The sequence below is a fragment of the Lontra canadensis genome, unplaced genomic scaffold (genome assembly GCF_010015895.1).
Source record: "Lontra canadensis isolate GAN:19392208 unplaced genomic scaffold, GSC_riverotter_1.0 scaffold9, whole genome shotgun sequence".
NCBI classification, from domain to species: domain Eukaryota; kingdom Metazoa; phylum Chordata; class Mammalia; order Carnivora; family Mustelidae; genus Lontra; species Lontra canadensis.
Genome location: NW_022631003.1, coordinates 37,915,387 through 37,926,786, shown reverse-complemented (window position 1 = coordinate 37,926,786; position 11,400 = coordinate 37,915,387). Strand labels below are relative to the sequence as shown.

The following is an 11,400-nucleotide window of genomic DNA, read 5'->3' as shown; positions in this document are numbered from 1 at the left end:
CAAGAATTTCCAATGCAATTACGCATTTTAAGAATATCTTATTCTGTGAGGCCAGAATTACCCTAAGAGCAAGATCAGACAAAGATATTACAAGAAAATTACAGATCAATATCTCATGAATACAGAATCAAAAGTCTTCAATAAGATGTTAGCAGACTGAATCCAATAATGTATAAAAGGAATTATATACTACAACCAAGTGGGATTTATCCTAGTTATGCAAGATTGGTTCGACATTATAAAATACATTACTGTAACATAGCACATTAACAGACCAAAAAAAAAAAAAATACGCATTATCATATCAACAGATGCACAAAAAGCATTTGACAAAATCCAACAGCTATTCATGATAAAAACTCATAGTGAACTAGGAATAGAGAGAAACTTTCTCAGTTTGATAAAGACTATTCACAAAAAATCCTACAGCAAATATCATACTTACTGGTAAGAAAGGTGAAGTTTTCCTACTAACATCAGAAACAAGAAAAAGATGTCCTCTCTCATCACTTGTTTTCAACATTGTACTGTAAATCCTTGCTAACTGAAATGAAGCAAGAAAAGGAAATAAAAGGCATACAGATTGAGAAGGAAGACATAAAACTGCTTTTGTTCACAGGTGACATGTTTACCTTTGTACCAAATCTGAAAGAATCAACAAAAAAAACTCCTGGAATTAATAAGCAATTAGAACAAATTTGCAAGTATGTTAACTAATTGAATTTAAATAAAATAAATTAATAAAAAAGAATAAGTTTGCAAGATACAAATATAATTTACAAAAGTAAATTGCTTTCTTATATACTAAGAATGAACAAGCAGAATTAGACATTAAAAAACACAATACCATCTATATTAGCACCCCAAAAATAAATATAAAATATATATAAGGAAACTACAAAACTCAAATGAAACCAAGAACCAAATAAACAAAGAGATATAACATATTCATTGATAGGAAGACTCAATATTGTCAAGATGTCAGTTTTTCTCAACTTGATTTATAGATCAAATGTGATCATGAACAAAATCCCAGCAAGTTATTTTATGATATCAACAAACTGATTCTAAATGTTATATGATGAGGCATAAGACCTAGAATAGTAACACAATATTGAAGGAGAAAAATAAAGTTGGCATTACCTGACATCAAGACTTAAAATCTGCAGCAATCAAGACTAAAGAACCCAGAAATACTTATATACATATTTTTCTCCTATGTTATATTCTGTTATATCATATATATATATATTCTGCATATATTCAATATATATTATATATATATATATATATATATATATATATAGTCAACTGATCTTTGAAAAAGGTGCAAAGGCAACACAATAGAGCAAAGACAGTCTCTTCAACAAATGGTGTTGGATCAACTAGACATCTCTGGGCAAAAAGTAAATCTAGACAGAGACCTTACACCCATCACAAAAATTATCTCAGAATGAATCATAGATCTTATTGTAAAATAAACTATAAAACTCCTAGAATATAACATAGGAGAAAACCTACATGACTTTGGATTTAGTGATGTCTTTTTAGATATAGCACCAAAGACACAATCCATGAAATAAATAATTAATAAGATGGATGTCATTAAAATTTTAAACTTCTGCTCTATGAAAGACAATATCAACAGAATTACAAAACAAGTCACAAGTCGAAAGAAAACATTTTTGAATGATATATCTGATAAAGGACTGTTATCCAATATATACAGTTTTTTAACTTAACAATAAGAAGACAACACAATTAAAAAATGGGCCAAAGGCTCTAACAGATATCTCACCAAAGAAGATACACAGATGGCAAATAAGCAAATGAAAGATACTCCTATCACATGTATCAGAAAAATGAAACAATGAGATACCACTACACACCTATTAAAATGACCAAAATCCAGAACACTGACAACATCAAATGCTGGTGAGGATGTGGAGCAACAGGAAATCTCATACTTGGCTGATGAAAATGCAAAATCCTACAGCCACTCTCGACAGTATGGTAGTTTCTTACAAAACTAAACATATTTTTACCATACAGTCTAGCAGTTGCACTCCTTGGAATTTACCCAAAGAAGCCAAAACCTTATGTCCACACAAAAACTTGCATGCAGATGTTTATACCAGCTATATTCATAATTGCCAAGACTTGGAAGCAGCCCAGATGTTCTTCAGCAGGTGAAAGGATAAACAACTTGGAGTGCATCCAAACAATGGAATATTATCCAGAATTAAAAAGAACTGTGTTATCAAGCCATGAAAAGACATGAAGGAACATAAAGATATAGCTCCTTTATTTCACTGTACTTAGTAGAGATAGCAAGACTTCTAATGGCTCAAATAATGAGATTTTCTGAGTATTGAGTAAAGAAGGTAACATTTTCTTTTTAGGAAGGCAGTTGTAATGATGACATAGTATTATACAATAATAGAGACCAAAGTTGTTTTGAAGACTTCAGCTTCTGATTAAGACAAAATGGGTGATTATAAAAAAAAAATAAGACAACCAAAATAAGAATACAGAATATTATAAATTTCTTCCCTTTACAATGAACATATTTTAAATGAAAGTAACTGTATCATTATTTTATTTAGTTTTTGTATTGCTATGTAGTGGAGGTAAGAATTAGTGATCTCACAAAATGATAACTTATAGTAGAAATTTTGGTATAAACATGTCTAACCCCATAGAATATACAAAATCAACAGGGAACCTTAAGATAAACTAAGGACCTAGGTGATGATGAAGAATAAGTGTAGGTTCATCCTTGATAAAAAACGTGCCATTCTGGTTAGTGATGGTAGCAACAGTGAAGGCTATGCCTGTGTTGGGGGAGGGAATATATAGGAAATCTCTGTATCTCTCAATTCTGTTGTAAACCTAAAAACTACTCTCAAAAGAGTAAAGTCATTTAAAAAAGTCTTTGACTCTATTATCACAGTACATCAAAGTGCCAAAATAAATCTTATCTTGTCTTATCAGATTATGATTATAAATATTTTTATAACTGTAATTATAATAATTATAATAATATATAATTGTTATTTATTTGGGGTTGGCATTGGCTAGTATCTTTAAGAAAATTTTTACCTCTCTGCTCTGGCTCTTCTATTTGCTTTCCAGATAGCAATTTATTCCTGGGAAGTGAAGTAAAAAATATGTGAACCACCTGGCTTACTATTATATTTTGTTCTATTTTGATCATAGTACATCCATTATGCAACTTGTTGCCATACACTCTTTTCTGCTTTACAATTTGCATAAATCGGATCGTTTTTTTCAATACAGAAATTTCTCTGCTTGAGTTTTAAATATGTAAAGAACTGTGATTTAATTAAATGTATGACTCATCATTCTGAATTTATAAATGCCCACTTTTTCAAACAACAAGAATATCAAAGATGTTCTCTCTCTACTTAAGGATAATAAATTATAAGACGTACACTGATGTTATGACCTAAATAAAAATTAGAATTCAAGTATCATTTTATCAGTAGAATCATGAGAATGGATAGAAAATTATACAAAAATTTCTGAATAATATATATAATATACTGAAATAAAGGAACGTTATTATCTCGCTTATGACAAAAACAAAGCTGAATGCTTCCATATCATACATATTTTAATGAACTTGTACAGAACAAAAAGGAGTGTCAGTTTCTGAGGTCTGACAAATCTATTTATTATGTGTAGAGAGAGAAAGATTTGGTTTATTAAAGAGTTGTTAAATTTTTTATCATAGCTAGATACCTAATCCATATAAATGAGCAAGCTACATTGTCACCAAATTATAATAGGTTACTTGCATTGTGCTGTGAAAGAACAAAGCAGGCATTTTGAAAATTGCAATAGAAACAGAAGTTTCCATAAATTCATTATAGTGTAAAATACTGACTTAAAAAATGTTGATAAGTTTATCAGTTGCTCATGTCTAATTGTTTTATGTGAAATGCAGAACATTTTTAAAACTGTTTTCTATGTGTTGAGTACTTCTTTCCATTAGATTATTTTTGTTGTTGTTGTTCCATGATGTGTTCCAGTGCCCTCTGCTGAAAACTAAGATGAAGTTGCTATTTAATAAATGATGGTAAAGTTCAATAAAAATACTATAAATTATAACTTATATGAAGTTGATTATCCTAAGATGTTGTTGTATGGGTAATAACACAGATAAGCTGATGACTTAAGAATTTTATTAGGAAGGAGGTGGCATTCATCATACAAGAAACATCTTTTACTATTTAATATAGATGTCTTATTTACTTTATTACCTGTCTTTCAAGAATTTGGTCTCTTGTGATTCTGTGTATTGTTACTCATCTGCACAAAATTCTGAACTATATACATTTATCATAAAATGCAAAACTACAAATTATCTTTAAACTATCTTGCTAATAAAGAGTTGTCCTTCCAAGCTGTTACAGTTTTAGAATCTACTCTGTGAATCAATTAGTATATTTCCTTTTTATTTATTTCTAATTTTTCTAGCTTTTTTTAAACTTTGGAGTATTTTTATATATAATTTTCAGGTGTACATTACAATTTGCCATCTGTATACACTACAAAGTGATTATACCCCAAAGTCTTTTACCACCCATCACCCTACAATTGACCCCCCTTCACCCCTTTTGGCTCACTGCCCAACCCTTTTCCCCTCTGGTAACCACTAATCTGTTCTCAATATCTATGAGTTAGTTTTTGTTTCTTTGTTTTGTTTTTGTAGATGTAAGGGAAACCATATGGTATTTGTCTTTATCTTTCTGATTTATTTCATTTAGCATAAAACTCTCGAGGTCCATCCATGTTGTTGCTAATGGCAAGATTTCATTCTTTTTATGGCTGAGTAATATTCTATTTTATGTACTAATATACCAGACTTCTTTATCTATTCATCCATTGATGGACTTTTAGGTTATTTCCATATGTTGGCTATTGTAACTAATGCAATGAACACAGTGGTGACTATATCTTTTCAAATTAGGTTTTTTGTTTTTTGTTTTTGTCTTTACACAAATACCAAGAAGTGGAATTGATGAATTATGGTAGTTCTATGCTAAAATTTTTGAAAAATCTCCATACTGTCTCCTGTAATGGCTGCACCAATTTACAACAGTGTACAGCGTTCCCTTTTCTTCACATCCTCATAAACACTCATTATTTCTTGTCTTTTAGATAATAGCCATTCTTTGAGATAATATCTTATTGTGGTTTTGATTTGCATTTCCCTAGTAATTAGTGATACTGAACATCTTTTCATGTGCCTATTGGTCACCTGTATTTGTTCTTTGGAAAATATATCTATTCAGATCCTCTGCTCATTTTTTATTAGGTTGTTTGGGTTGTTTTTTTTTTTTTTTAAGATTTTATTTATTCATTTGACAGAGAGAGAGATCACAAGTAGGCAGAGAGACAGACAGACTGGGAGGGGGAAGCAGGCTCCCTGCTAAGCAGAGAGCCAGATGTTGGACTCCATCCCAGGACCCTGAGATCACGACCTGAGCTGAAGGCAGAGGCTTAATCCACTGAGCCACCCAGGCTCCCCTGTTTGGGGTTTTGTTGTTGTTGTTGTATAAATTCTTTCTATGTTTTGAATATTAACTCCTTATCAGATATATGATTTTAAATATCTTCTCCCATTCTCCTATTCAGTAGTTTGCCTTTTCATTTTGATAATGGTTGCCTTTGCTGTGTAGTAGTTGTTTTAGTTTGATATTGTCTCATTTATTTTTGCTTTTGCTTCCCTTGCTTTGAGAGTCTGATCCACAAAACATCACTAAGACTTATGTCAAGGAGCTTACTGACTAATGTTTTCTTCTAGGAATTGTATAGTTTCAGGTCATACAGTCAAGTCTTTAATCCACTTGGAGTTAATTTTTGTGTATGGTGTAACATGGTGATCTAGTTTCATTGTCTGGCACATGGTTGACATGAATTTTCTCAACACCATTTATTGAAGAGATTGCGCTTCCTTTATTGTATGTTCTTGGTTCCTTTATCATCCATATGTGTGTGGGTTTATTTCTGGGCTCTCTATTCCATTCCACTGATCTGTCTGTGTGTCTGTTTTTGTGCTAGTACCATACCAGCACAAAGTATGATTTCAAAGTATCATACTTTGAAATCATGAGATATGATACCTTCAAGTTTGTTCTTCTTTCTCAAGATTCCTTTCTCAAGATTCAAGGTTCCTTTGGGATCTGTTCTGGTTCCATACAAATTTTAGAATTATTTATTCTAGTTTAGTGAAAAATACTCTGGATATTTAAATAGAGATTACATTGAATCTATGGAGTGCTTTAAGTAGTACAGACATTTTAATAATATTAATTTTTCTAATCCATGAGCACTGAATATCTTTCTATTTATTTTTGTCTTCTTGGATTTCTTTCACATTGTCATCATTTTCAGTGTCCAGTTCTTTCACTCCCTTGGTTAACTTTATTCTTAGGTATTTATGCTTTTAGATGAAATTAGAATAGGATTATTTTCTTAATCTCTCACTCTGATAGTCTCTTATTAGTATATAGGAATACCATAGATTTCTGTACATAGATTTTGTGTACGGTGACTTTACTAAATTCATTTATTAGTTCTAACAGTTTTTTAGAGGAGTTTTTAGGATTTTTCTATGTATAGTATTAGTGACAGTTTTACTTCTTCCTTTCCAATTTGGTTGACTTCCCCCCTAACTTTTTCTTGACTAATTACTGTGGCTAGAACTTCCAGTACTATATTGAATAAAAGTAGTGAGAGTTGCTATCCTTGTTATGAATTATTAATGCATTGTTTTTTCATATAGTTCTATACTAAGTATTTTTATTTTAGTACTTACTTAAAATTCTGTTTTTTCATCTAGGAAATAGACATGGCATGTGTGTTTTATTTAGTTCTACACATAACTAGAAAATGTCTCCAATATCTTATAGTGCAAAGCAAATACAGAGTTGTGAATATCTACCACAGAGGACTCTTGGGGGAAAAATTAGATAAAAAATAATCCTCTCACAAATTATACCATAAAATTACAGTATGATGTATAATATTATTCACTTCCCTTGAAAGAAGTAATTCTATATTGTTTTGGATAGCTATCATGAACACCAATTGTTTTCAGGCATATTACATTTGTACTGGATACAAAGAAAGGAGAGCAGAAAATGTATGGATCATATTTGAATTATCCAATTATTTTCTACATGAATTCTAAATAGCCATGCATGAAAATAAATAATAAAATAGTTCTCATTAAAATTTTCCATATGAAAAATATCAAATTTACTTTGATCTATTTAATATAACACTTAAATGTAATGTCTAAATTAGAATATTTAAAACATTATAAATTATTTCCTTGAATGTTAGTCTTACAAATTGTATCCTTAATTGTAGTCCTTCTCTTAAACAACCTCTTATTGAACTTTTAAAAGCAAAATAATAAGCAATAATATATTTTTTTCTATTAATAAAATACCACCTATACCTCTTGGCTGCATACCATAATAAGTCAGCAGGGTAATTAAAGTTGGCACTTGCAAATGTCAATGTTGCTCTCATTGCTTGGATCCTATGTGAATCTCCTAAAAGAAAATCCTGCTAATAGTTTAGCTACCCATGTAGTTTTTCTAAAATTCTAGTGTAAGGAATACACTGTCCAAGATGATTCATTGAGAATCATTTGTGTCATTGGAAATTGACATTCTATATTACACACCAAAATGTCTTGTGATTTTGGTTAGGGTAAGTTACTGGGACACTCAAGATCAGGATTCTAGGCTTGAAAGACCATCAGATCTTTCCCTGGAGATTCCTGAACTTACTGACAGCCTCTGCATTTGAACACATTAACTAATAAATTGAATTGTTTTAAGTTTTGAGTAACACTTTTTAAAGCTATTTGCAGGTGTCCTAACATAATACGTCATTTTCTTATCTCTTTAATATGTTGTAAATGACAACATTTGTATTGTATAAATTTGTAATATATATGGAATTATAGAACAAGGACCTCAGAGATTTACAAAGTCAAATTTTCTCTCCTTTATGAGTGAAGTGATATTTTAATGTCATCTGTTATGGTAAAACTTGAATGCTGGTCTTTAATTCTACTAGTCATTTATCAAAGTAAATTTAACCTTTTACCAGATGATATTTAAATTCTTGTTGAGAAAATAAGTGAATGCAAGAATACAAATATCAATGAAATAATGAATAGGATATAACATATTCAATTCACACAAATACAGAAATTCAATCCCCATAGAGACAAGATTTGTTTAACAAGCTTCTGAAAATTATCATTCATGACCCTGACAGCAGTCCTGTTTAATCCTGCATCGATTTACTTTAAAATACATATCATAGATTATTCAATCTAAATACCAAAGTGATCTTACCAGTTTCAGATAATGCAACATTTCTTGAGCTTGATATAAAATATTAGACATTGAAATTCTGTAATCTTTTGGTCTGCCTGCTTCCTTGTAGCCTGAGAAAGTACTACATATGTTAAGGACAAAGGAAATAGTGCTGCTTCTACTCTAAATACATTGTATACTTATTCTTTGATGCATTATTAAAATAACATTACTGTTAAAACCATTAAATTTTTGGTATAATTATAGGTACATGGGTGTTTATAAACTTTAGGTCCTCTTTTTTTAATTAATTTTTTTATTTTTTAAATTTCTTTTCAGTGTACCAGAATTCATTGTTTATGTATCACACCCAGTGCTCCATGCAATATGTGCCCTCCATAATACCTACCACTAGGATCACCATTCTACCAATATTTGGCTAAAAAACATCCTATAGGAACATAGTAGAAAATTACAATGCACAGAATTTCAACCCAATTTTTTACATTTCTTTGCAAGATACCTGGCAAGATAAATTAATGAAAGAAATATTTTCTGTCTTATTTCTATATATAGAAAGGTGCTTAGTATAGTATTAGCTATTAGTATACTTTAGTTATAAAAAAGATAATGTTGATTTTTCCAGATTGTTCTTATTAATAATATATGTAGTATTTTTTTAGAAAATAGGTTATATTTTAAACACAAAACAATAATTTAATACATATTATTTAAATGGAAAAAGTACTTTAAAATGGTGAGAGATAATTCAAACTTATTAGTGATGAGCTAGCTTATATAGATCAATCTTGTTATAAAAACAACAAAATACTTCATAGAACATTATCAAGATTCCTTCAAACATTAATGAGCTAACAGAATAATAAAGAACCACCAGACCAACATAGAAGAAAATTTAGGACCCTAGAGCAAAAATTGAAATTGCAGAGCACCAAAGCTAAGATTGACCAAGATCTTTTTTTTTCTTTCAGTGCTATAGATTGGAATAACTAACATGATGTGGGAACTCAGAGGAAACTGTGAATCATTGCTATGTGTAGAGGGCAGAAAATTGCAAAATATTAAAACAGGTGGCTTTTATGTGAGCCTTCAGGAATGGGAAAATCTTGAAAACTATTGTACCTTATTTATTCATATTCGTAGAAAAATTACAAAATTACAAATGTTGATCAGTGAAGAGCCTTACTTAGTCCCATTAAAAAAATAATCCACTACTTAGAAAAAAAATACCACTTTTTCTAGTTTTATTGAGAAATAATGATATATAACAGTGTATTAACTTAAAGTATACAACATAATGATTTGATAGATGTATATATGGCAAAATGATTACCAAAATAAGTTTAATTAACATCCACCACACATAGCTACAAATTTTATTTTTTGTGATAAGAACTTCTAAGATTTATTCTTTTAGCATTTTTCATATATATAATATACTATTGCTAAGTTTAGTCATCATGTTGCATATTCCATCCCAAGAACTTACTTATCTTCTAACTGAAAGTTCATACCCTTTGACCATCTTCACCAATTGCTTCCACTGACCTTCCTCCATATCTGGCAAAAACCAATCTGTTCTGTGTTTATGAATTTAGTTTTTTTTTTTCATTCCACATATAAGTTAGATTACAGTATTTGTCTTTCCCCATCTGACTTTTTTTACTTAGCATAATGCTGTCAGGGCTCATCCTTTTGTGACAAGTCGCAGGATTTTGTTGTTTTTCATGGCTATATATAAAATATTTTCTTTGTCCATTCTTCCATCAATGATACTTAGGTTGCTTTCATGTCTTGGCTAATGTAAATAATGCTGCACTGAACATGTGGACATCATTTAAAGCTAGTAATATTGTTCCCTCAAATATATACCTAAAAGTGAAATTGTTGGCTCATATGGCAGTTCAACTTTTAATTTTTGAGGACGCTCCACACTATTTTCCACACCAATTTAAATTACAACCAACAGTGTGCAAGGATTCCCTATTGGCTACATCCTCACCAACACTTGTTATCTATTATCTTTTTGATGACAGCCATTGTAACAAGTGTGAGGTAATATCTTATTGTGAATTTGATTTGCATTTCTCTGATAACTAAGTGAAGTTGAGCACCTGTTCATGTATCTTTTGCCTATTTGTATGTCTTCTTTGGAAAAATGTCTATTCAAATCCTCTACCTGTATTTTATTTAGATTGTTTTTGCTGTTGTGTTGTATGAGTTCTTAACATATTTTAGATACTAGGCACTTATCACATATATGATTTGCAAACATTTTCCTCTCACACACAGGTTACCTTTCCACTTTGTTGATGGTTTCCTTTGCTATGCAGAAGCTTTTTAATTTAATGGTAGACCCACCATTCACTTTTGCTTTTGTTGCCTTTGCTTTGATCATCAAAACCAAAAAGGTCATTACCAAAACAGACGTCAAGGAGGTTACTGTTCATGTTTCTTCTGGTGTTCCAATGGTTTCAGGTGCTATGTGAAAGTCTTTAATCCATTTCAAGTAGATTTTTGTTTATGGTCTAAGATAAAGATCCAGTTTCATTCTTTTGCATGCAGCTGATCAGCTTTCCCAAAACCATTTATCGAAGACTATCATTTCCTCATGGTGTATTCTTGGCTTCTTTGATGTAAATTAGTTGACCTATATGCATGGGTTTATCTAGACTCTCATTACTGAACTTTGTTCTCAGTGAGGGCAAGTGGCTCATCTAGACTCTCTATTCTTTTTTGTTGTTGTTGTTTAAATTCAATTAGCTAACAATAATACATCATTAGTTTCAGATGTTGTGTTCAATAATTCATCAGTTGCATATAACACCCAGTGCTCATCACTTCAAGTGCCCTCCTTTTTTTTTTTTTTTTTTTAATAAGATTTATTTGACAAAGAGAAAGGGAGCTTGCACTAGCAGGGGGAGCAGCAGGCAGAGGGAGAGGGAGAAGCAGGCTACCCACTGAGCAGGGAGGCGGATGCAAGACTCAATCCCAGGACCCTAGAATCATG

At 30.8% G+C, this 11,400-nt stretch overlaps 1 non-coding gene across 1 annotated transcript; it reads right to left on the bottom strand.

The window, feature by feature from the left end:
• Positions 1-11,057: 11,057 nt before the first annotated feature.
• On the bottom strand, positions 11,058-11,112 carry LOC116866483. The gene has a single exon (XR_004382412.1). It is a non-coding gene; the product is annotated as a small nucleolar RNA SNORD103/SNORD85 (small nucleolar RNA).
• Positions 11,113-11,400: the final 288 nt, after the last annotated feature.